The following is a 26916-nucleotide window of genomic DNA, read 5'->3' on the forward strand; positions in this document are numbered from 1 at the left end:
TTCCAGTCGTCAACTATGTTTTTGCTTTGGGATTCTTTCCCCCGAAAAGGTCCAGGTACCCTCTATGAAATGCTGTGGGTATGTACATTTTCTGGGGAGAGGGTCCAGAGCATTAATCGAAGGGGACCCACAACCCAAAAGAGGTAGGAGAAAATAACCTGACTTGTAGCTCCTCAAATGGCCCCTGGAATTGAACTCTGACTTGCCCTTCCCAGGCCCCCCGTTGAGATGCCACCCCTGCTTCCAGGTCCTGTCAGGTTGCCTCTATCACCACGTCTCTGTTTATCCTCCAACCTAAAGCTCCCCCCACCTCCATCCCACAGCTGTTTGTCAGGAGGCTGCTCTGATGCTTTGGTAGGCACTGAGCATGTACAAATAAACCCTCAGGGAGCTTTCCATCCAGCAGAGGGAAAACTGGTGCGTCCACAAACAACTTGAAGCAGAAAAGCTGCATCAGGAGAGACAGAGAGGTCAGTACAAGGGGAGTTCAGAAGAGGGAGTGACTCCTTCTGGCTGGGGGAAATCTGGGCAGGCTTTATGGGAGAGGCGGCACCACACTGCAGGCTATGGAGCTGGGAGGGTAGGGCATTCCAAGTGGAGGGGCAAAGGCTATGAAAGCCCTGGTGCTGTGCAGGGAAAGGCAGGTAGCGGTTAGGTTCGGCAGAGCAGAGACACCATGAAGAAGAGCTGGAAGGGGTGTGGAATAGAGTCAAAAGGTTGGCTGCCAGGCTCAGGAGTTTGGATTTTATGCTGGAGGCAACTGAGAGCCACTGAAAAATTTTAAGCAGGGGCTGATATGAACAGAGATGTGCCTCCTTGGTAGGTCAGATGGATGGAGATGGTCTGTTTCTCCTTTGAGGGTCTAGAACACATTGTCCTGCCTCTGGCACTTAACTGCCTCTTGTCTTGTAATGCGGTTATCTGTGTGCTTATCTTCTGGTGCTCCTCACCCCACTGGACTTCAGCTAACGAAAGACAGATATGGTTTCAGTGCTAGTGTACTGTCATACGCACGTGGCACTCAATAAATATTTACTTAATAGGGCTTCCCTGGTGGCGCAGTGGTTGAGAGTCCGCCTGCCACTGCAGGGGACACGGGTTCGTGCCCTCGTCCGGAAAGATCCCACGTGCCATGGAGCGGCTGGGCCCGTGAGCCATGGCCACTGAGCCTGCGCGTCCGGAGCCTGCGCTCCGCAACGGGAGAGGCCACAGCGAGAGGCCCGCATACCGCAAAAAAAAAAAAAAAGAAAAGAAAATTTACTTAATAAATGAATATGCAACGTCTCCTTAAAATGGGTTTTGAGTGAGTGAGGAAAGAGAGTGGGAAGGTGGGACAGAAAAAAACCACAGGGCATAGCATAAATGAGCTGGACAAGTTCAGGTGTGCCATTCACCTGTACGATTTGATGTCTGGGCCCAGTTGTTCACTACACTGAATGACTGACATCTGGAGGGAAAACCTGTCATCACAAAGGAGAATGTTTAAAGTTCCTTAAACCCTAGAGGAGGTGTATGTGAGGAGTGGGGTCCCACTCTGTGTCATTCTTCAACAAACACTGACATCAGTCAGTTAGAGGTGCCCTCACCATAAAGTGACTGTTGAAGCAGGACAGTCCAGTTAAATGCTTAGCACCTAGAATGTGGAATCCGAGAGTCCAGCCTCACCCTGGGCCCTGTTCCCTGGCTTCCGGTGGGATCTGGCAAGGTGGGAAAAAGAGACAGACCATTCACCCTCTCAGGCCCTCCTCGTGTGTGTTTCTTATCAACAAAGAGGGGATTCCTAGGACAGCAAGTACTCTGAATACTGCAAAGGAAGGGGCTCTGCCTCCAAGTCAGTGCAGAAAGTGAATGCTGTGTTGGGAGAGAAATCAGCTCAGGCACTGAGTACCCTGCCTGCCCCACCCCCAGCATAGTACTGCTAATGGTAACATCCGGGGGCCAGTTTTTCTTTTCAAATCACCACCTTTTACCTTTTGAAGCTCTTTCACTCCTATTATCACATCTCACAACCACCCTGTAATTAAATTACTTTGTATGTCTAGCATCTGAGAAAACTGAGGCAGAAGGAAATTTGATTTGTCTAAGACCCCTCAGAACTGGGAAAAGACCCCAGTTCCTGACTTTTGAGTCAAGGTCCTCTCCCCACTCGAATCTTTCCCCGCTGGGCAGGGCTCCAAAGTTTGGCTGTGGAACTCTCACGGGGAGTGAGGACTCTGCAGAGGTGACCCAGTGATAGCAATGGCCCCTCCGTTTGGTCAGGGCCTGGGTGATTAAAGTGCTTTATCATGGCCAAGGGCAATACAGGGGGAGCTGAACCCCTGAGGACCTGGGCAGCCTGGGTGGCCTACAGGAGGGAAGGCGTGGGAAAGGGAAAACAAAACTTAGCACCACTTGTAACTGCACAGGCTCCAAAGCCACCCACTGCACTGCTGAGCCGAGCCTATACCATACTCACTGGGACTGGAATTGGCCCATTTTCTGGTCTGGTCTGTTTCCTTCCTTCTCACTGCAAAGCCTCCCAGCCTAGGCAGACAACACCCATTATTAACCACTACTATTTAGTCTAGCCCTATTTTTGGAATCTACCTCGGGGTGTTTCCCTTTTATTATTTTCTTCTTCTTTTTAATAACAAAAGGAATATGCTGAAAAATTCAATCTATAGGCATGTGAATCGAATAAAAAGTTAAAACTCTTTGCTTCTAATTTCACTCGAAAGGGCAAAGGGGTAACTACTGTCCCTAGTGTTTTTCCTTCTTCCTTCCACACCTTCCTCTGGCCTTTCCAAACACACACATCATACACATATATGTGGATTTTCAAACAAATGGGGCCATATTTACATATAGTTCTGCAAATTTCATTTTTTCACTCAATAATAAATATATTACGGGCAACCAGCCTTGCTCACATAGAGGGTTGGTGCATTTTTCTAATTTGAATTTCTCATTTTGAGACATTTAAAATTTAGAGAGGACTTCCCTGGTGGCGCAGTGGTTAAGAATCTGCCTGCCAACGCAGGGGACACGGGTTCGAGCCCTGGGAAGATCCTACATACCGCGGAGCAACTAAGCCCGTGTGCCACAACTACTGAACCTGCGCTCTAGAGCCCGCGAGCCACAACTACTGAGCCCATGTGCCACAACTACTGAAGCCCGCGTGCCTAGAGTCCATGCTCTGCAACTAGAGAAGCCACCACAATGAGAAGCCCGCACACCGCAACAAACAGCAGCCCCCGCTTGCCGCAACTAGAGAAAGCCCACGCACAGCAATGAAAACCCAATGCAGCCAAAATAAATAAATAAGTAATAAAAGATATTAAAAAAATAATAAAATAAAATTTAGAGAAAAATCACAAAGGGCAATGTAAACATACGGCGTTCATTTTAAAAACTAGTAAGTTCCTGTAATTGCTCTACTTCTCTCCAGTGGACTTCTCTCTGACCCTTCCCGGGAGTCAATGCACAACCAACTTTGGAACATGCAGAGGAGGGGAAGAACCGGGCCCCACCAAGTGCTATCTGTCTGCTGCAGGACTTTGCATGAGGCGGCTCAGGCTGGCTGGGTGCTGAGACACCAGGACCAGAAGCCGAGCCTGCAGAATTGCAAGGCTTCTCATCCAGCGTTGGACCCCCTTGGAGAAGCTGCTCTGGTTAGTGGCAGGTGACAGGGGGAGCAGCAAATTCAGTGAAAGTGCAATGCTTTGCAACAGTTTCCCCTTCTGGAAGTCCAGGAGCCAACAGTGTGCAAGGGCAGCTGCCTTGTTTAAACACAGGGAACCTGAGTTCCTTTCTTACCAGCACATTCTCTCTGCAGATTCTGCTGGGGCTACCCACAGGCATGTGGTTAATGCCGATAGCTGTCCCCTGTCCCAGCAAGAGTGCACGCTAATCCTGACTCAAGGGCAGAGACCTAAGCCCAGCTCTGAGCTATCTGGACCAACCAGATGGTGAGAGGCAGAGAGAATCCAGGGAAGCTAGAGAGAGCACCAAGGGAAAGAGGGAGGGCAATGCTTCCTGTCTCATGTGTTTTCTAAGCACCATGAAATAGCATTTTGGCTTCGGCCAGACCCCACAGGTAGTAGCAAATGTTTTGATTCATCCTGCTACATTTGGAACATCGAGTACTTCTCCATGTATACAACACTCTCCTAGGTCTTCTAGATGCAATGACTAATTTAGTCCTCACCATCACCCTGTGAGAGAGTGCTATTATATTTTGCCATTGTACAGATGGGAAAAGTGAGGAAGAGGAAGTAGCAGATACAGTATTCCAACCCAGGTACTTTGGCTCCAAAGCTCTCAATCACCTGGCTATATGCTTTCGTATGCTAGCGCGGTGTTTCTCAAAACGCATTACAACTTAATAGGTATACATGGAAATAAGGGTCCATGTCACATCTATTTTGGAGAGTCCTAGTTCAAACAAAGATAAGTAGGCTTCTTTCACATAGGACTACACAGGGTCTTCCCACACTAAGATACGTTTATGATCTGCAAGAGGCATACGGTTTGCAGCATTTCCTCCAATTATTTGAACACAGTTACATTTTTCTAGGAACATCTCATGAGGTCAGTGCTCTGCTGACCATACTTTGAGTAAGTGCTGGCCAAGAGGGTGATTAGAAACGGGGCTTAAGGGCTGGCACTTGCCATTCAACTAACGTTGTGACTTTGGAAATTGCTCAACCCAAGCCTCAGTCCCAGCACACTGGGAATAACAACAGTCCCTCTACCTCATGGAGCTCTTGTGAGGATTAATGTAGATGTGAAGTTTTTTAAAGGGTGCCTGCCTCTAAGCATTCAATACATTATTATAAGGATAATTTAAGAACAAGGGGGTTATGAGAATTCCATTAAAAGGAGCAGAGGATCCCTCAAATATTATAAATTCTTAGTTGATCTTCATAAGCACAGTTCCTGTCAGAAAAACATGAAAAATGTTTACACAAAAGAAAATCCTAAGAAACCGTACAGTGCATTACCATCCCGAGAAGAGAAACAAGGGAAAATATTTGAATAAAAACAAGAATCAAAAACCAAACAAACAGAACCTCAGACAGAAAGTTTCTCTGGCAAAGAGGGTTCTCTGATACCGTCACAGACACAGCAGACCAAGGACACGGCCAATTTCCTGAGCACTAAACCAAGCTGGGCCCCGGGCCGTCCTTCACAGGGAACACAGCCAGTGCCGGACCACTGTGCCCGGGGAGACGCATGCCGAATGCTGATTTTTTTGTCTTTTTGGGGGGGCAGGGTGTAAATTCTCATAACTGAACCGAAAATGTTTTGGCATCAACAGGATGTCTTCCTGTTCCCGTCTCACAGGGTGACTCACGCCTCTGCCATTTCACTTGCAGCCGCTGTGGGAGAACTGTGTAGGAACCCTGACTCCACAAAAGGTACCACCCCGCCCCGCCTTCTGGTCATGCCTGCCAAGCACGTGATAGCGGACAAAAAGCAAACCAACCTCTCAGCCCCCAAAACACTCAACCGTCCCTCACTAAAGCCCCACCAAGCTGCCGCAGAAAGACTGCTACCCCCACCCCCACCCCGGGGCAAACGTGAGGTGAGGGACACAGCCACAGCTGCAGGACCCAGAGCACCTGGAGCCACGGCTCTCCGTGAGCCAACGCGGCTCTGAACACCGGCCCTGCTTCCTGTTGTGCCACAATGTAAACGAGCCTGTGCTCAGGCCGGGGCCAGCTGCGCGGGGTGGCAGGGATGGTGAGTAACGCAGCCACCGGGGCAGCCTCTCAGCAGAACCCGCTGGAGCAGCCCACAGGCTCAGGCTGTGATGCCAGCCCTGGGGGCTTGCGCCCCCAGTGGGCACTCCTCCGCTAGGGAAGCTGTCCAGGCAGTATGGCTGGGCAATTTCCTGGCAAACGCAGCCTGAGGAAGTCAGGAGCCAGGAACATCAGGAGACGGTGACTGAGCTGGAGGGTAGTTAGTTAAAAGCTAGGGGATTGGACTGCGGGCTCAACTCACAATGGTTTCTTTGGGTTACTTCTAACAGGCCTCAGTTTCCCCACATGTAAGATTCGAAGGGTTCCTCTCTTTCCCCAGGGCCTCGTCGGTGCAGGCATCAGATGGGTGTGCTTTCTAATGTCCTCATTAGAAAGGAAGTGTCTCCCTCCCCATTTTGCAGATGTGTAAACTGAGGCTTGGAGGAGTGAGTTAGCTTGGCCAACACGGTCTGTACAGGAAACTGAGCTGTGGAGCCAGGATTTGAACCGAGAGTTGTGGATATTCAGATGTGTCCCCTCCTGAAGGCCTACATGGGCTTCTCAGCTTCCTTAAAATGATGTCTGCAGCTCAAATCAAGTTTTAATTTTTCGACATGAGAATTACTCACTTGGTAAATTATCTATTGCAAATTAAACATTTTACTTTCAGCGACCCTCCTTGGACTACTTATTTCTTTCGCATTGCCAAAAGGAACATGCTTAGGGAATTGTAGATGGATTTTAAAATTAGCTAAAACAAAGTCTAATTATAATTCTCATATTAAATTGCCTGCAAAATAGATCACTAAAATAATTCCATGGCCAAAAATAAATGAGTTCCGTTCTAAGGCAATACCTCAATTACTGGTCTGAAGAAAGTTGGTGCTGAAATTCAGAGCACATGTGTGGTGGAAGGAGTTTTGGGCTCAGGTTAAGGAGACCTAGGAGTCCATCTAGGCACAGTCATTAATTAGCTGTGTCATTTATGCAAATCACTTAATCCCACTCCCCTTCCCTTTCTGTATCAGTAAAACAAAAGGCTTGGATTAGATCCGAGTTTCCCACCCATTTCAAGACAAAGACTCCTTCTAATGTACAAACACTCACTAAATTCTCTCCCCTCCCAAGACAGTTGGTGTTTGGGAGCTTATGTTGTTCTCTCTTATTTTACTAATTGCAACATCTTCATATGCTTGAACAAGAGTAGTGCATTGATGGTCAAGACATTATTTATTCAGTTTATTGTCAGTGTGCGGGCCCTATACACTCTCACCCTTGGCAATAAACCATCTACTTCCCTTACCACCCTCTCCTCCACAAATTTTGAACTTTCGCATTAAATGGCCTCAAAGGTTCCTTTCAGTGTCAAGCTTTGATTTTATCATATGCCAATTATTTCTTAAGAAACTACACACCAGGTTTCTATTTTTGGTTTGGAATAATAAAGCAAATTTTCAGTTAGTGCTTTTGTTTTGCACGAAACCACATTCATCACGTAACAGTTTAATAGCCACAGATTAATTTACTCACCAGACACATACTGAATATTCATGCTGTGCATACAGAGCTCAATGAAACAGACACGGTCCCTGTCCTCACACAGCTTTGGTCTCTGTCAGGTCTTTCCCATGATCCTGAGCCCTCCTTCTATTTATGTCCAGCTTCAACCTCCCCATGGACTTCTGGATTTTAATATCCACCTGCCTGCTCAACATCTGCACTTGGATACCTATCGATACAATGCATATCAAACTTAACATGTGTAAAGCAACCTCTAGATTTAGGTCCCCCTGCCTGCCAAAATCCATCTTTTCTCAGCCTTCGCTGTCTCTGAAATGGCAACATCCAAGTGCTCAGACCCAAAATACCTGGAGCATCAACTCCTTTCCTCATCTCATACCCAACAGTTAATCCCAGAGAAAGCTCTGCTGGCCTTACCTACAGAAACACACCCTGAGCCCAGTGGCTTCTTATCACCTCCATGCTCCCAGCACGGTCCAGGCCACCCTCATCTCTCTCCTAGATGCCTGAGACAGCTTTTTTGCTGTCCTTTCCTATTTCTTTTTTGCTACCCTACAGTTTATTTTATAATTAGCAGCTGGAGTGAAGCTTTCTAAATGTAATCTGATCATATTGTTCTTTTTGCTCAAACCCTTCGGTGGTTTTCCATCATTTCCTGGAGTAATTCCAGGATCTTAGCATGGTTTAGGAGACCCTAGATCTAGCCCCTGGCCAATATCCCACCTTTCTCTCCCAATCCTTAAGGTCTACTTGCTTTTTCATAAATATGTCAGACTGCTCCCACCTCAGGGCCTTAGCATTTGCTGTTCCCCTGGCCTGGAATACTCCTCCCTTAGATATGTGCATACGGAATACTCTGTTGGTTTTTTTTAGGTTTCTGCTCACATCACCTGCTCAGGAAGACGTTCTTTGATTGCCACGCCTGAAACAGCCAACACCCTATTCTACCTGTCACTTTCCTTCCCCTTATTCTGCTTCAATTTTCTTCTGAACTGGGGTGGTCACTTCATGACATTATAGTCTACGTGTGTTTGGTCTGTCTTTGCCCCCAGAATCTGAGCTCCATGAGGACAAGGTCTGTCTTTTTCAATGCTCTCTGCCCAGCTCTTAGAACAAGGCCTGGTATGTACTCGTTGCAGGAAGGACTGGGTGATACAATACTCTAAGTACCATTAACTGTGTCTTAGATGCCGGCTTCTGTTTTCACATTATCTCTAATCCTCACACTAACCTGACAAGGTGTATAATACAGACATTCCATAGATGACAAAATGTGCTCAGAAAGTGTATGTAAACTGTCTGCAGCGTCTCAGGCACCGACTGGTGAAGCAGGGGTTGATCCAGGGTTTAGGCTGCATGTGTGAGATAAGAAAGCCAAGGAAATGGCAGTGTTTCTGGGTAGTTCAGTGACTCTGCTGGGTGGGCCTGCAGTTAGTGGGATCCTGGCATTCTGTGAGAAGGAGATCACAGAAATTATTCTGGCAGCTACTGAAGAAGTAGGAATAACTCCTGAAATAGACTTGGTGGTGACTGTGGGGTCCGGAACTCTGAATTCCTGGCTGCCCCGTGGCTGGACCAGTCTACTCATCCGCAGGTTCTCCTGCAAGTCCTGTCTTCTTGTCCTGCAAGCTCCCACTCACGATGGCTTCTTTCTCCCTTATTAATAAAGAGGCGCTGGGGTTGCCTTACTCCACAGCCCATTCTCTGACCACACGGCCAGCTCTCCTTAGGGCTGAGTGACAGTCCTCAGGCAGGTGGAAGGGGTCACAGGAAGTGCCCCAAAGGAATATGACCAGCCACCCTGCTGCGTGCTTGGGCTGGGCAGCACCCAGCAAGGACCCTGCCAGCGGGTCTAGGCCTCAGCTGGGCGGGTTCTGAACCACCATCAGGGCCCCCTGAGGGGGTCCTCTCAGGAATGAAACATGCGTATCAAGCTCAAAGAGACAAACAGAGACACCCGTGGGGACCCTCTTCACCGCACAGGGCAGCCCTCCATGGGATCAGCTGTCTCAGGGAATGTGCCAAACGAGACACTGGAAGGCCTTGTAGGGAGCACACAGTCTAAGCAAAGCTGAGAGACGGCTCAGCTGGGCTGCAGCAAGACCCATAGACCTCTGTCCCTCCAGCAGGTCCACCTCTTCGGTGACCTCAGGTCAGCAGGTCTCTGCCCTGCACAACTGCGGATCATGTGGTACTGTAGTGTTTACTATTGAAAAAAATCTGTGAAGAAGTGGACCTGTGTAGTTCAAACCCATGTGGTTCAAGGGTCAACTGTCTATGTACATAAATCAGTGGTCAGAACATGGAAAGATGAACTTATTTGCTAGCTAGGACTATGAATACTCTTGCTATTGTTTGAGCAATAAGAACAATTAAGCATATAGCAAATAAGAAACAGAAAATATGAACACACCAATTACCAGTACTGAAATTGAACCAGTAATTTAAAAAAACTCCCAACAAACAAAAGTCCAGGACCAGATGGCTTCACAGGTGAATTCTACCAAATATTTAGAGAAGAGTTAACACCTATCCTTCTGAAACGACTCCAAAAAACTGCAGAGGAAGGAACACTTCTGAACTCATTCTATGAGGCCACCATCACCCTGACACCAAAACCAGATAAAGGTATCACAAAAAAAGAAAATTACAGGCCAATATCACTGATGAATATAGATGTAAAAATCCTCAACAAAATACTTGCAAACCAACTCCAACAATACTTTAAAAGGGTCATATACCATGATCAAGTGGGATTTATTCTAGGGATGCAAGGATTTTTTAATATCTTCAAATCAATCAATGTGATACACCACATTAACAGACTAAAGAATAAAAACTATATGATCACCTCAATAGATGTAGAAAAAGATTTTGATAAAATTCAACATCCATTTACGATTAAAAACTCTCCAGAAAGTGGGCATAGAGGGAAGCTACCTCAACATAATAAAGGCCATATATGACAAACCCACAGCTCACATCATACTCAATGGTGAAAAGCTGAAAGCATTTCCTGTAAGATCAGGAACAAGACAAAGATGCCCACTTTTGACACTTCTATTCAACATAGTTTTGGAAGTCCTAACCACAGCAATCAGAAAAGAAAAAGAAATAAAAGGAATCCAAATTGGAAAAGAAGAAGTAAAACTGTCACTGTATGCAGATGAAATGATGCTACACATAGAAAATCCTAAAGACACTACTAGAAAACTACTAGAGCTCATCAGTGAATTTGGTAAAGTTGCTGGATACAAAATTAATATACAGAAATCTGTTGCATTTCTATACATTAACAACAAAATATCAGAAAGAGTAATTAAGGAAATAATTCCATTTACTATGGCATCAAAAAGAACAAAATACCTAGGAATAAACCTACCTAAGGAGGCAAAAGACCTGTACTCTGAAAACTCTAAGACACTGATGAAAGAAATTGAAGATGACACAAACAGATGGAAAGATATACCATGTCACTGGACTGGAAGAATCAATAATGTTAGAATGACTATACTACCCAAGGCAATCTACAGATTCAATGCAATCTCTATCAAAGTACCAATGGCATTTTTCGCAGAGCTAGAACAGAAAAAATTTTTAATTTGTAAGACAAACAAACAGACCCCGAATAACCAAAACAATCTTGAGAAAGAAGAACGGAGGTGGAAGAATCATTCTCCCTAACTTCAGACTATACTACTAAGCTACAGTAATCAAAACAGTATGGTACTGGCACAGACACAGACACATAGATCAATGGAACAGGATAAAAAGCCCAGAAATAAACCCACGCACTTATGGTCAACTAATCTACATACAACAAAGGAGGCAAGAATATACAATGGAGAAAAGACCGTATGCTTAATAAGTGTTGCTAGGAAAACTGGACAGGTACACATAAAAGAATGAAATTAGAACGTTCTCTGACACCATATACAAAAGTAAACTCAAAATGGATTAAAGATCTAAATGTAAGACCTGATACTATAAAACTCCTAGAGGAAAACACAGGCAGAATACTCTTTGACATAAATTGCAGCAACAGTTTTTTGTTTCTGTCTCCTAGAGTAATGGAGATAAAACCAAAAATAAACAAATGGGACCTAATTAAACTTAAAACCTTTTGCACAGCAAAGGAAACCATAAATAAAATGAAAAGACAACCTACAGAATGGGAGAAAATATTTGCAAATGATGCAACCAACAAGGAATTAATTTCAAAAATACACAAACAGCTCATACAGCTTAATATTAAAAAAAGAAAAAATCCAACCCAATCCAGAAATGGGCAGAAGACCTAAATAGGCATTTCTCCAAAGAAGACATATAGATGGCCAACCAGCACATGAAAAGATGCTCAATATCATTAGTTATTAGAGAAATGCAAATCAAAACTACAATGAGGTATCACCTCACACCAGTCTGAATGGCCATCATTAAAAAGTCTACAAATAATAAATGCTGGAGAGGGTGTGGAGAAAAAGGAACCCTCCTACACTGTTGGTGGGAATGTAAATTGGTACAGCCACTATGGAGAACAGTATGAAGCTTCCTTAAAAAACTAAAAATAGAGTTATCATATGATCCTGCAATCTCACTCCTGGGCATATATCAGGAGAAAACTCTAATTCAAGAAGATACATGCATCCCAATGTTCACAGCAGCACTATTTACAATAGCCAAGACATAGAAGCAACCTATATGTGTACTGACAGACACCTGGCTTAAGAAGATGTGGTGTGTGTTTGTGTCTGTACGTATATATACACACACACCCCCCCCACATATATATATGCAAAAACTATAAAAAGAATGAAATAATATCATTTGCAGCAACATGGATGAACCTAGAGATTATCATATTAAGTGAAGTAAGTCAGAGAAAGACAAATATCATATGATATCACTTATATGTGGAATCTAAAAACAAAAATGATACAAATAAACTTATTTACAAAACAGAAATACACTTATAGACACAACAAACTTATGGTTACCAAAGGGGATAGCAGGGGTGGACAGATATATTAGGAATTTGGGACTAACATATATACACTATTATACATAAAATTGATAAAAAAGAAGGACCTACAACAAGGGAACTATAGTCAATACCTTGTAACAACCTATAACAGAAAAGAATCTAAAAAAGGATATAGATATATGTATAACTGAATCACTTTGCTGTACACCCAAACTAATACAACATTGTAAATCAACTATACTTTAATAAAAAAATGATTAAAAATAATAAAGTACTTTTCCAAGTTAAAAAAAAAAAGAATATAGCAAATAAATTATCCCTCCCATACTTCTTCCTCAGTTACCTAGAACAGGGGTCTGCAAATTACAGCCTATGGGACAAATGCAGCCTGCTGACAATTTTTGCAAGTAAAGTTTTATTGGAATATAGGCACGCCCACTTGTTTATGTATCACCCATGGCTGCTTTTGTGCTACAATGGTAGAACTGAGTAGCTGTGACAGAGAATGGATGATGTACCAAACCTAAAATAGTTACTATCTGGCCTTTTATAGAACATATTTGTCAACCTCTGATCTAGAGTAAAGAAAAATCATGGCTCCATTCACAAGTCTACCACATATATAACCTAACAGGTACTCCATGAATATGGATAAATAAATAGGGAATTGCCTGTTTTATACTTTCACCCATTAGTTCTTTAAAAAAAAAATAAAATAAAATGAACTACCTCCCCAAATACTTCTCCCTACTGTTTGTTTCTGCTTCAACTTGGATAAGAAGGTCCTGTATTAATCATATAGTTTATTATCTAATTTGGACTTCAATTCATTTTTATAAAATACACACTGAGGAAAGGAGACAGAGAAATGCATCTTAAGTTAAAGATTAGTGCTGAGAACTGAAAAAGCGTTTCTTATGCTTTAAATTTTTTTTGCTGTTTGTTTGCTTTTTAAAGCTTCTCTGGCTTTTGGGAACAATAAACAAGTCAGAGTTCCTGGTTATTCCGACTGATTGCACACCTGGACTTCAAGGCCACTACCTTGGGTGTAAGGTCATTGACACGTGCAGCCAACATGGACTTTCCTTCCAAGTTGTTCCTTATTGCTCTATAAAAATGCACTGACCCTGGAAGAGCGTTCACCATATTCTAAGCAAAGTTCCCACCAAGTTACCTGTGCTGTTAACTGCCTGGCATCTGTTTCCTTTGTTTGCAAAGAGGGGAAAGACTGGAGCCCAGGCTTCAGGGTCAGTAGCTTATTCTCCTGTTTTGGAGGAGCTGGGATTCCCCCACAGAAACTGACCACCGAAGTTACAAATCCTCCTTTGATTCCAGCATTCTTAAGAGTTTAAAATAATTAAACTAGCTGTTTGACATGAGAATAAATTACTGAAAAAGAATATTGTATGTCTATAGATAAACCCTCAAATCAATCAAGGAAGCAAAATCTAAGTCAAAAGTCACATACTGGCAGCTGGAGAGCTGGAGCTGGCAGCAGACCTGTTTTATTTGGCTCACAGAGAATTATTTAACAAAACAAAACAAAAACAAAACCAGCAACGGAGCCAACATTTAGATATTGGGAGTTTTCACATAAAAACCCAGATTTCTGGCTTTTTTTAGAGAGAGCACATTCCCATGTGGATGCAGATTCGGGGTAAAGCCCAGCCTCATTCACTGCTACGCCGGCCTGGCCCCTTCAGTATCTGAGTCTGTGACCGTGGGGTAAACGTCCTTTTGGAAAGTTGTTCCAATGTTTCAAGGGGTGATGGGACCAATGACAGTTTAGGAATCAAAAACCTCAAAGTCCTGAGACTGAATTTCAGTTCTTTCTCCTTCTCCACTTAGGGGCGGCATGAATGAGGGGGAACTAGCCAGAGACAGATTCTCTAATACCCTTTCAGAGATGACTTGAATAAGGGTAGTCACAGAAAAAGACTCATCCACAACAATGTGCATTAATAAACCTACATCAAGAAGTGTGTTATCCTCATGACCCCAGTGTCTGTTTATTTCCCCCACTATTCTACAACTACTCAACTTTTAATCATTTGATAAATATGTGCTGGGTATTTACTGAAGGCAAACCAGTATACTATATACTCACAAAGAATTCAGGAATTGTTTGATCCCTAGGATTTGATAAATTCAGCTGGGAAGAAAACACCCACATAGACCAGAGAGGAACTAATAGCCCTAACTCTGTGCCAGGCACTGTGCTCAGAGCTTTCATCCTCCAATTACTCTATGAGATAAGTATGATTATTATCTCAAAAGAGGAATACATTTTAGAGCCTTAAATGGTAGGTAGAGTCCAAAGAGAATGAAGAAAAATAGTGCAGAACAGTGTGTGCAAAGTGACACACACTACTTAAAAAAAAGAAATATTTTTTATTATAAATAAAGTCATTGCAGTGAGATTGCTAGCAAATTATACCATTTGATCAGTCTCTACATCAGAGTGCTATTTTCAACTCTTTGGAACTTACAATAATGTTTGGTAGTATGCAGACATACATTCTTCATTTTAATAATAATGGCTAGTATTTATTTTAATGTTTGTTAGAAAAAAATAAAGATAATTATACATCAGACCAGTGGTTTTACTGATGATATCGTTTGAGAAAAGACTGAAAAGTGAGTTAGTTTAAAAATAGATTTAAAGAAAAACATTAAACACAGGATGTCAGATGATATACAGGTATGATAAATACTCTTGATGGTGGTATGCAAAATACTGGTGTTTTATATTCATTAGAAGAGTAAAGATATAAGCTGTCTATTTATTAATCAGGAAGAACAAAGGTCTCTGATTGCTTAGTGCAAAATTCACAGCCACATGGGATTCACTAACAATAGCGTCTCTGGGTAGGGCATTACCACTGAAGCTACTTTCTGGGACCTGAAGTAGGGAAGGAATGGGGGAAGCTGGGTGAAAACAAAATGCTGCCTAGTATTTTAGGAATTTGAATCTTGGATTTGCAGCATCAAGATTTAGTATGTATTGTACTTAGTACCTGAAGCAGAAGCAAGGTTCTTCTTGACCATGTCAGCTAGGTAGGCAAAACAATGTCAAAACACAGCTAAATAACACAAAATGCAACAAGTTTTTGTTAACAAACCATAAAACTGTACCTAATCCCATGGCACAAATGTTTCTATATAGCAGATGACAGAGTTTTGTTTTTTGGGTTTTTTTTTTTTTCCTGCTAACAAGGCCTAAGGCAACAGAATGAAAGTGAAACCTAGATATGGCTGGATTAGATAAGGAGGGTAACAGGCCAGAATGCCTTTGGATATAAAGACACTTTGCAAGGTGAGGCCCCGGGGAAAGAAGATATTTAGGTTTCCTCACATCTGCCTATGTTTGAATTTGCTTTTTGACCCTGTCACCTGCCCCCCCCCCCCCGCAAAAAAGCCCTATTTGAATGTATGACATATATTTTTTTAAACCTCAGAAAACTCAAAGAGCAATGAATAAAGGCTGCTGTGTTGCTTAAGATATTTTTATATTTCTATTTATCAATAAACTGAATTCTTTGTTTTTGGAAACAGGAGCTAATAAGTTAGGAGGCAGGCCAGTCATTTAGCTTTTTTCAAAGGTATTGGTCCCAAAGAGGCATGGGAACATCAGTCAGGTGCTAAATAATTTTCTGGAAATGTATCAAGATGGAAAAAATGGTATTTATCTGTAAGTAGAGTACTGAAAATGGTGAGTAGTATAATAATGTCAGAAGCCACTTGGGGTGTGTGTGTGTGTGTGTGTGTGTGAGTGGTGGGCAGGAGAAAGAGAAAGGCGTGTAGGTGGAGAAGGGAGGTGGAGGACCATCAAAGAGCTTTGCTTGAATGATAATAATACTAACAATAATCCGAACAGTGTTTACTGGGTTCTTACTAAGTGGCAGGCACTGTGCTAAGTGCTGTACAAGGACTACCTCATTTACTCTTCACCCTAATCCCATGGGGGGAACCTTGACCATCTGCACTTGGATGTATGGAGAAACTAAGGCATGGGCAAACTAAGTAGATTGGAGCTAGAAATCCACAGTGCTGGGATCTGACCCTAGACAGAATGACTCCAAGCCTTCACTCTTCAACGCTGGTCCCTTAGCTGACTTCTAAGCAAGATGGGTCCAGGTTAAGCTGCAGGGTTTTGCAACTGCCAGCTGCTGTACGCAAGTGTAGGGTCCGAGCTGAAATTCTCGGGGTTACCCGTGGTGTTCCTTCACTGTATCCCACACCCTTGCAGGCACCTCTCTAAATAACTGATTTTCAGACATGTAAAGAAGGTTCGTGAGAAGGGGGGCCAATCTGTGGTCTGCCGAGAGAGACCACATATCTTAGTCCAGGTTTATGGAAACGGATAGGCAAGGCACAGTTCCAGAATCACGAATGTGTAACCGCTACTCAACGGGCAGCTGCTATGAGGACCCAGGTGTCTTTGAGGGGCTCTGTAAGTGCTGTCTCATTTCCTTGCTACAACCCTACAAAGTGTGCATTAGTCTAATGTTACAGATGGAAGAATGAGGCCTGGAGAGGTTCAATCACTTGCAGCAAATCACACACCTAGCTAGGGGTAGACCCGGGATTTGAATTTAGGCCTCTCTAGCATCACACTCTGTCCTCCTAGCATTTCACCTAAGGGAATATGTGATCCCATTTAAAACAACAGCAGGGAGTAGTGGCTACATTCACAGGCTGTCAGGGCTTGATCTGCCACCTACTAGCTATATAAGTGAGAGTAAGTCACTCATTTTCTCTGTGCCTCTCTCCTCATCTGTAAGATGAGAATAATAATTGCACGTGTCCTCTCGGGTTGTATTGAGGAATGAATGAGTTAATATTTGTAGAATGTTTATTTACGTAAGTGTTTGGGACATAAACAAAAAGACAAATCTCTCTCTTAAGTGAGTACCTATATACAGATGACAAACCAGGCAGGGGTGGTGGATATATTATCAATGGAAGAAATATCTAAATTAGTTCTCGCAGTGGCCGACAGAGCGAGCCCACCACAAACACTGGCTGTGGGGCTGGGTTTTGATCTGAACTGCTGAACTGAAGCATACATTGGGAATAAAGTCCTAGTCTTTAGTCCCAGATTGGACATGAATCAGCTATGTGACTTGGAGAAGGCATTTCATTCTTCTGGGCCTCGGTTCCTCCCATGGAGACCAGGTGACCTGTCATAGGGGAGAGAGGACAGAAACGGGTCCACATGCTCTGGGTTCTGGTTCTCCTGCATAGGAATTTTGTAACTTTCAACATAGAACTTCATCTCTTTGAATTTCAATTTCCTTTCCTCTAAGAGGAAGAAAACAGAACCTGTTCCCCATATTTTACAGGGTTACAGACAGATAAGAAAACAAATTTGAGAGCCCCTCTCCATAGATGGTTCTACAAGGACATCTCATTTCTGGTTAGCAGATGGACACTTAACAAATAGTTGTGAAAACGATTTTATCATTTACCACGACCTGGAATAAACCCACCTTATTTGTTTACTTGTCTCTCTGTCAGCCTAGAATCTAAGGTCCATGAAGGCAGGACATCTCTGTCAATATCCCTGTAAGCACTTAAGAAATATTTGATTGAATTTGTAGAAAGTGGGAACATATGAATCAATGAATAAATGATTTTGAAGTGGCATGAGGAGCAGAAAAAAAAGAAAAAATACCGACCTAAAGATTTTAATTAAAGCCCAAAGTACTGAGAAATAGAAAGAAAGATATGCAGGTACAAAGCTCTCATGTATCTCCAGACTCCTCTGAATTCTTTGAGGAGGTGATTTGGGTGGGAGAGACTGGCAGAGTTAAGATACTATAAAGTGGTTAAATTAACATACTCAGCAGGTACACTGACTTTGTAAAGCTGAATACCAACTGGGATAATTAAAGGCTACAGCCTTCTCCTTTTTTTTTTTTTTTTTTAAATTGACTCCCCTATAAACTACCTGCTGACAAAGGCATAATTGTAAGAATACCGAAGGAAACTTTTCTCCTCCATTCTTAATTAAAAAAAAGTCCCATGTTACCCCTAAGCTCAAGGAGCACACAGATCCACTACAACTAAAAGGAAAGTTACAGAACACTTTCTTCCCTTGGTTTGTTTTTTTTTAAATTAAGCCCGCAACATCCTTTCTTCCCAGTAACCAGTTCAACCGAGGCTCGGAAGTAGCTGTGCTGGGGAAGGCATCCGGAGAGAGGCAGCTGCCTGGGCCAGGAGGTGGTCAGCCCAGCTCTGCGCTGAGGGATGGAGGAATGCCCAGGAGCCTCCTCCATTGCTACTCGGCTGTGTGGCCGAAAATAAAATCTGCCGTTTTTTTTTTTTTTTAATACTGTTCTAAAAATAGGGGGTTTGGCTTAAATCTGCCAGTTGGTGTTTTGATTTTTAAATTATGTGCAGAGGATCATGCTTAAACCCTAGTGAGTACCGGTAAGTAATTCAGGGAGGTTGCAATTTTATTTTGATTTCAAGGTTCTAAACATTTCTTCTCTTAGAAGCCAAAGGTGAAAGGAGATAAGAGGAAGGTGATAAGGATGTAGAAGGCTTAAATTCCAGTTTGAAAGCAGAAGGTAGCTGGATAACCCTAAAGCAAATAACATATTTTAAAAGTTTTTTTTTTTTTTTGCAGGGGCGGGGAGGGCCTATAATTCACTCAAAATAAATGGAAGAAAAACTGGTGAATTTCAACTTACTCATACCTTTCCTAACGTCATTTCTGGAACCAAACTTCATGCACACAAAACTGCAAAAATGCACCTTTAAAAGCATAAAGATTGTTCCAAACGCTGGGTGGTACAAGATTTGGTTTTGGGGGTAACAGTTTTAAAGTTTCCCTGATTAGGCACCAATCATAACCAGAACATATTTCAAGAACGATGTGTCATTATAGCATCTTAATTAACGAAGATTAATTTCACGTGAAATGGGGTTATTTCTAAAAGACTTTCATATAATGGGACAGGCGTGATCGGGGAGTGTTATAAAGAAGCAAGTAATAATGCTATCTGCTTCTGGACAAAAAGACTTAAGTACCTTAAATGTTTGATTTCACTTGTGAATTTTAGAGATGCAATTTGCAGCTAACCTCTAGAGAATAAAGATTTGGAATTTGGGGGGTGTGTGGGTAGCATCATGTGTGAACCATGAAAGTCACCATCTCCTCCCCCTCTCACCGGAACAAACACCCACAAACCGACAGGGATGCTGAAGGTTAAATTGGATAGTTCAATTGTCCAGGAATGTACGCTATGCAAACAATGTCGGCTCCCTGTGCCAAGGCAGAGATATTGTGGGACTTGAGGCTGCTGGCCATGAGGACAAGGATGGTGGGGCATAGTTTTAGTCACTGGGGCCAAGTGGGATCCCTCAGAGAGTGGCTGCAATGTTTCAGTCTCCTAATCTGCAAAAGACAAATAATTACAGAACTTGGTATATTAAAACCAGAGACGAGTGAGTCCCCTTCCTTCCTTCCTTCCTTCCATCCATCCTTCCTTCCTCTCTTCCTTTCTTTCTCTTTCTTTCTTTTCTTTTCTCTCTTTTCTTTTCTTTTCTTTCTTTCTCTCTCTCTTCTCTCCTTCCTTCCTTCTTTCTTTTTTGGGCTGCATTGGGTCTTTGTTGCTGGGCGTGGGCTTTCTCTAGTTGTGGCGAGCGGGGGCTGCTCTTCGTTGCGGTGCGTGGGCTTCTCATGGTGGTGGCTTCTCTTGTTGTGGAGCACGGGCTCTAGGCGCACGTGCTTCAGTAGTTGTGGCCCACGGGCTTAGTTGCTCCACGACATGTGGGATCTTCCCAGACCAGGGATCAAACCCATGTCTCCTGCACTGGCAGGCGGATTCTTAACCACTGCACCACCAGGGAAGCCCAAGAGTCTTTCTTTTAGGGAGGAAAAAACAGGGAGAAAACCTGCAAAGTGGACTACAGTTCAATTTTCAAAGGACTCGTCTGCTTGCAAAATGGTGCTTCTGAAGAGGGGTATTTAAGAGTGGGTTAAAGATCAATAAAGAAATCCCTGGCTTTTCAGACAATGGCGGCAGAGGAAGTAGTGTGAGGAGGCGGGTTGCCAATCAAAGATCGATGCCACAGGAAGGTCAGAGAAGGCCAGGGAGGATACCATAGGCTTCTGGGAAGATGGAGTCTGCTTTACAAAAATCTCTTTTATGCATTTTTTTCTTCTTCAGAGAAACTCAAAGGATGTGGGATCTTCAACTGAGAAAGGGTGGAGCAGGGGGCTCACAGCAAGGAGAGAGGGTGGAGAAGAGCTGCAGCGTCTCTCCTTGGGATGGAGGGTGTTTTATTTGCACCCTCCAAGAGTTCCTGAAATAATTAACATGTGCTGCCATTCTTGTTTTTCCAGTGGTGATTTCATCCAGTCCCTGCAGAAACTCAGAATTAAATGTCATGCTTTTGTTTTTTGGAGAGCAAAACTCTCCCCCAAACAAGGGAGTTCTGCATACCTTGGAGAGCACGTGAGGCCTGAAACGTTCGCAGAGCGCTAATCATTAACACGTTGCTTTTGAAGGCAGGGCTGCCCCTTTCTTTGCTGACTATCACATTTCCTTCTATTGGGTCCTGCCCTATCCTGGTTTACTTTCTGTTTCTCCCACTCATTTCCATGCATTCTTCCATAACACACGCCGAGTCCAGAATAGCCTCTCCCTTTCTGCCATAGCCTCTCCCTTTCTGCCGGCCAACTCAACACTTCTCTCACAAACCCTCCTTTTTCAAAATAAGTTCATCTCTGACTTATTTTTTCCAAGGCCTCTCCCTCTTCTCACCACCCTGGGGAAAAAAAGTTCCTCTCCTTCCCAAATTATGCAGGAGAATTAAGTAGGAGTAAGATCTGTAAGAAACTGTAAATAGAAGATTGTCTGAGAGCAAGAATCGTGGTGGAGGTAGACAGACCTGGGTTTGTATCTCAGCTTTGTCATTTACTAGCAGTAAGGCTCTGGACAGGTTACATGACCTCCCTAAGCCTCAGTTTTCTCATCTGCAAAATGGAGATAATAATGTAAAAACCCTGCTAAGGGCTATAAGGAGAATTAAATGAGACAAAGCACATGAAATGCTTCCTGTTCCTGGAACATAGTAAACACTCAACAGATGTTTGCTGCTGTATTATTATTATTATTACTTACACCTTTTGGATGGGAATGTCACCCCCCCCTTCCCCCAAAGCATAAAGAGTAGCAAGGACTCAGCGCTTCTAAAAGCTAAAGAACAGTACCATAAGGAAGGCTTGGGTACAATTATTTGCTGATCCAGCCCCTGGGTAGCAGTTCTCAGAGGAAGGGTACAGAAGGGAGCAACGGGCCTATTTTTAGGCATTTCCAATCAGGACACAGCGGTTGCTCTGAATGCTTTACCTGACAGGCCGGCCTCAGCCATAGCCCCCTCTCTGCAGGCTGTCAGCATTCCCAGGGGGATATAACACAGCCCCAGACTCAGGAATTTTACAGTCGATTTGCCCCCCTCCTGATGTCCCTTCTCCCTCTTGGTGACCTCGAGGCTGGCGCTAAATGAAAAGCAATAGCTCTGCCTCACAAATAAGGCCAGGAAACTGCCTGCTGGTACTGAATCACTGCTTAGGGCCTGCCTCGTTTGTAAGAGTCTCCCAGAAAATGACACACTAAACACACAAAGTCAGGCTCCAAATCTCAGCAAGACTCTGATTCACTAGGGTGTGCTTCCGAACTGGAATTTGGGGCACAGGAGGTACACCACTGCCCAGATTGCCAAGAGCCTACCTATGTTCTCAAGAGAGAGAGAGAGAGACAGAGAGAGAGAAGGAAGGAAGGAAAGAAGGAAGGAAGGAAGGAAGGAAGGAAGGAAGGAAGGAAGGAAGGGAGAAAAAAAGAAGGAAAGAAGACCAAACCTTTCCTAATAAGGTAACACCACATGCCAGTTGTGGTTTTGAATTGCTCAGCATCCTGGGATCATGTGACATTCACTGCAGCCATCGCTTCACGCTTGTGCGAGGCTCTCCGGGGAAGAATGGGAAAGTCTTTGGTGTGCCTCTGGGGATTACAAATGAATAGGGACATGCTCTGCCAGTGGAGCCCCACATTTCCCTGATTAACCACACGGTCTCACATCCCTCCTTCACGCTGCCGCCTGCAGGACCCTTGCTTTGTGGCTCAGGCACCGGGAATGCTCTCAGGTTGCTCCGCATGCATACTTTCTCTCTCCAGCTAGGTATGAGCTTCTTGAGGGCAGAAACGCCCCTTTATTTCTTTTGTTTTACCCTGCCATGCTTATCAGAGTGTAATCCACCCAGCAGTTACTCAGTAAACGCTTGATGATGGACTCGGGCTGAGAATTCTACACATCAGTAGGTGACCGCTTTATATCATTAACCCCCAACTTATAAATCGGCAGGGTTTCAAAAGTTGGTTTCAAAGAAGGCACTTAGGGAGCATATTTTCCCATAGAAACAGTGTTATAACTGGGGGTCAGGTTTCTAGGCCCACTCGTTTCTCAGAATATCCTACACATATTTATAGACTTTCTTATTGAGCCACATCATTTGTCTCAGACTCACATTAGACTGGCAAGTACCTGTGCGAATAAACTTCAGTTCTTTCAATTTAATGATTCATTTTACTAAAGCATCAGGGACTTGTGCAGATTCCCACCTCGACTGGATGTATTTCATATGACACTTTATGTAGCATCAGGTAACACATTAGATACTTAAAAAAATAACATTAAGAGGGAAAGAAATATTTTTGCTCATCATTAAAAAAAGATGCATGCACTTGTGTTTTTGCTTTTGTATTAAAATATTTTTTCAACAGTTTTTAACTGCTTATTACTTGGGCCACCTGGACTTACCCAACCATTCACACACATAGACACATACACAAACATTCAACCACACACACACCCTTGTAGTAAGAATCACAGCCTCCAAGAATGGCCATTTATGTTTTTGTATAAATATGAATGTGCTCTGGGGCAGCTCTGTCCAGGACGGGGCCTTCCAGCCAGTCAGGGTTGCTGTGTTTGGGACCATGAGTACAAAAGTACATGCACCAAAAAAAAAAAAAAAAAAGTACACGCCTCAAATGCCTGCTGCTGTATTGCTCCCGAAAATATTCCCTGGACACTTAGGTAACCAAAAAAGTCACACCTTGGCCCTTGTTCTCATACGACAGCATCCCCCAAAGATACACCTAATTGATTTTCCAGCACGAAAAGCAAGACTGGTAGAAAGGGTTCTCCTGTGGACACCCTAGAAGAGCCAAACCAAAACAACAGGCAAACAGGAACCTCTCCCAAACCGCACACGCTAATAAACTCACGTACTAAATGTGCCTCTGCCCAGGTTTCAGAATTCACGGCTGCCTTTCTAACCCAAATCAGCATTTAACGCAGCACAGCAGAGATGTCAGGTTAATGACCGTGAAGTGTGAGAAGTACCAGTGCATTTGTATCACATCTGTCTTTCAGCAAGAGTTATTACCAAGACACAAGGAACTGTGGTCTCTTCTCCACCCCTTTGCGCCTGGCTCATCCTTGATTGATTGATTGGGCTGACCCTTTAATGGGAAGCTCTGAATAACTGGATGTTCTTATTAGCAGCCGTTTCCTTACATCAGTACTTAAAGAAAAGCTAACACATGTTCCTCTACTCCTCCACCATTGGGAAAAATATAACTTAATCAGGACAGGGATTAATTACCCAATATTCATCTTTCCTTGGTGTTTCCGGATGTTGCTCTGCTTCCAGCTCTGATCAGTGACAAGAGGGCAACTGTCTAACAAGTATAGGAGACTGGGCTGAAAGAACCTGAATTCCAACAGACAACTTTGAAAGTATGATTGTTTACTCTTAAAAATTTCACACATGAACAGGGTACTGTTGTCTCTGAAAAATGCCAAGTGTGCGTGGGTGGGATTGATAAGTTTTATGTAGTCAGATCCCAGTTATTTGAACTATCACTCTAATTTGAGGATGGCAGATGTTGGCATGCATGCTGCCCCTCCCCCCTGCACCCCTGGCAGACATCACTAATGGATCGCAGTGCTCTTTCTTGTTGGGCCCAGACATGAGTTAATTAATACCCTTTTCAACACCTGGCTCCAATCAATTGTAGGTGACACATAAGTTGCAAACAATTAGCTAGTCCTGTTCTAGTTGATTTAGTACTTTAATTTTTTACCTTTAATGCACCAGTTGACTGAAGGTATCATTATTTTAGCAACAACCTCTCTATTCTCAGCTTATCCCTCTGCTAATCTGAGCTGCAAATAATATTAGCTCTCGGTCACTGCATGTTTATTGTGTGCCAGACACTTAATGCCTAAGTGCCAACTTATGTCTGTGTGTCCTTACAAAAATCCCAAAGCAGGCAAGGGTAGCTTGAACCTGATCTGTATCACAGCTTCCAGCAACTTTCCCTGGTGACTCCCTGGCTGAGCTGGTGGCCTCCCTTTAGCCTCCTCCAGTGCCACCACTGCACTGCCCTCGTTGTATTACAAAAGCAAGCTCATGTGGCTGTTTCGTCTTCTCTATTCAACTTCATGAAGGCAAGACCCACGTCTTAGTCACCTTTGGATGCACAGCCCCCGGCACGTGGCTGAGTTCATAGTGGGTGTTTGATAAATATGTTGTAAGAATGTTTTTGTTTCTGTGTGTTTTTTTAAAGCTCCTGTTTTCAAATAAGCTCCAACTCATGCTCTACACTGAACAGATGATCCGTGACAACTGCTACCTCTGGTGGTTACTTAACATCCTAACAGCAAGGCGTGCGGGTGCGGGAGGGGGGTGGGGGCAGAAATGAGGCAGGGTCCGGGGCAGCCCCCAGTGGCCTGCTGGCATCTGCTCTTGGCCTCACTCTCCTCTGAGTGGTCCCTCATTCTCTGCTCCTATGTTTCTACCTTCACTCTTCACTGCAATTTTTTGTGTGTGCCTTTCTCTGCCTTCCAAATGGGATCGTGTTCGCCTCAGTTCTGTAATCCTAGCACTTACTAACATGCTTGTGCAGTGCTGCATAAAGATTCTTTGCAGAGATTTTTAGTAAAAACAGCACTGGCCTGAGTGGGGAGAGCAGGGAGCTGCTTCCGGGACCGCCCCCCCCCCCACCTCCCACGCAGGGAGTTTTCTTGCGCCGCGGTTTCTGCGCTTGTTCACGAGGGAACACCTGCCCCAGCAGGCCCGGCGGCACCCAGAAAATGTGATAGTGCCTTTAAGCACTGTGCCAGGTGAAAAGCAGGTTACCACTTCTCCTTTCCCATGGACGGGGCCCCGGGCTGTCACCAGCACATCCCCATCCCCCTCGGGTCCGGCCCGCTGTCCTCCAGTCCCTGTGCAGCCCGCTCCACCGTCCCCCGTGAGAACCGGCCATGCCCTGCCCCAGCCTGCGGAGCTGTGGCCTTTCTACCACTGCTCACGGCGTCTTCTCGCCTCCTCTCCTCACCACCTCTCCGCACGGATTCTTAGGAGGATCAGGCGTAGCCTCCCAGGGGGACCCTCCGAGCCCTGCGCTGACTTCCGGCTGACTACCTCTCAGCTCCTTCCGACCCCACCCGCCGCCCACGCTAAGCTCGGGTGCCACCTGCACCACTCATCCTTCACGCCCACCGCCGGGATCCGCTCGGGGAGTGGCGTCACCATCCACCATCCGGGCAGCTGCCCAAGCAGCCGCTCGGGAGTCACCCGGGCCTCCTCCCACTCTGCACCACAGCTTCTTGCTCCTCGTGCTGCTCGCGCGACCTCCCCAATACTTCTCAGGTGGGTACGCTTTTATCCCCATTGCCACCACGCTGGCTGGGACCACGGGCAGCTCCCCACGGGATTACTGCAACACTGTGACAGCTTTGCTGGTTGGTCTGCCTTCCGAATCCCGACCAATCCCTTCCTCACAGCCACTGATTCCTGAAAGAAAAATCTGATCGTGTCCTCCCCTTTTCAGACTTCTTCCCCAACGTAGCTGTCGCTTCCTCCCGGAAGCCTCGATGATATGCTTCCACGGCGCCTGTAGGAGCATGCCTGTGGGTCTTCTCCACCGAGGGCGCACCTTGCTTTCCTCTGAACAACATGAGCTACTTTATCACTCCCTCTGGCAGGCCCTCCAGCCCGCCACTCAGTGGCCATCTCCCCCTTCCTCCTCGCGGCAGAACGAAGGCACCATTTCCTCATGTGATTAGGGCAGATCTAGATGGGTCTAGGCTAGGGCATGGAAATGACCCCATCCTATTTGTCAGGGATGAATTTAGGGGTGAGCATGTCTCAGTTCCGGCCAAGAAGACATAAGGGGAAGTTGGTTGGTGGCTTTTGAAAGGTCTCTTCATTCTTAAACAGGGATGCGTAAGAAACCATTCTTTATCTGCTTTGGCACTGGTGTGAGAGGATGGGATGCCTGCAGCCTTTCGGTACCTATGAGGAGAGCTAGCTGATGCTTTGAGGTTGACACATAGATAGAACTTGATGTTGTCAATGAGCACTAAATTGGGCAACTGGGGACAGCCTACATCTGGACACTTTTTTTTTAGGTGAGATACTAAGTCCCCTTTTTGGTTTAGGCCCTTTTGAGTTGGATTTTCTATTACTTGTAGCCCAAACAGATACAGCTTCTTAGGGCATTTTCACTTTCTATTTTGTCTTAGAGGCACTTAGGTATAAATCTTGTTTCTCCTGTGAGACCATGGGCTTTTTAAAGGCCATGTTTGCATCTGATATATCCT

General features: G+C 44.4%; 1 protein-coding gene across 4 annotated transcripts in view; it reads right to left on the minus strand.

Moving 5' to 3' along the window:
• Positions 1–26916, minus strand: part of GNG12 (G protein subunit gamma 12) — a 123948-nt gene that overhangs the window by 25953 nt on the left and 71079 nt on the right. The window contains exon 1 of one of the 4 annotated variants that reach the window (XM_027114032.1): positions 2456–2515. The exons of the other annotated variants lie outside the window; for them this stretch is intronic. The gene's annotated coding sequence lies outside the window, so the exon portion shown is untranslated. Of the gene's footprint in view, positions 1–2455; positions 2516–26916 lie in introns of those variants that run through there. 4 annotated transcript variants of the gene reach the window in all.

The sequence above is a fragment of the Aethalodelphis obliquidens genome, unplaced genomic scaffold, assembly GCF_003676395.1.
Source record: "Aethalodelphis obliquidens isolate GAN/ISIS:26980383/991018 unplaced genomic scaffold, ASM367639v1 scaffold13, whole genome shotgun sequence".
In the NCBI taxonomy this organism is placed as follows: Eukaryota; Metazoa; Chordata; class Mammalia; order Artiodactyla; family Delphinidae; genus Aethalodelphis; species Aethalodelphis obliquidens.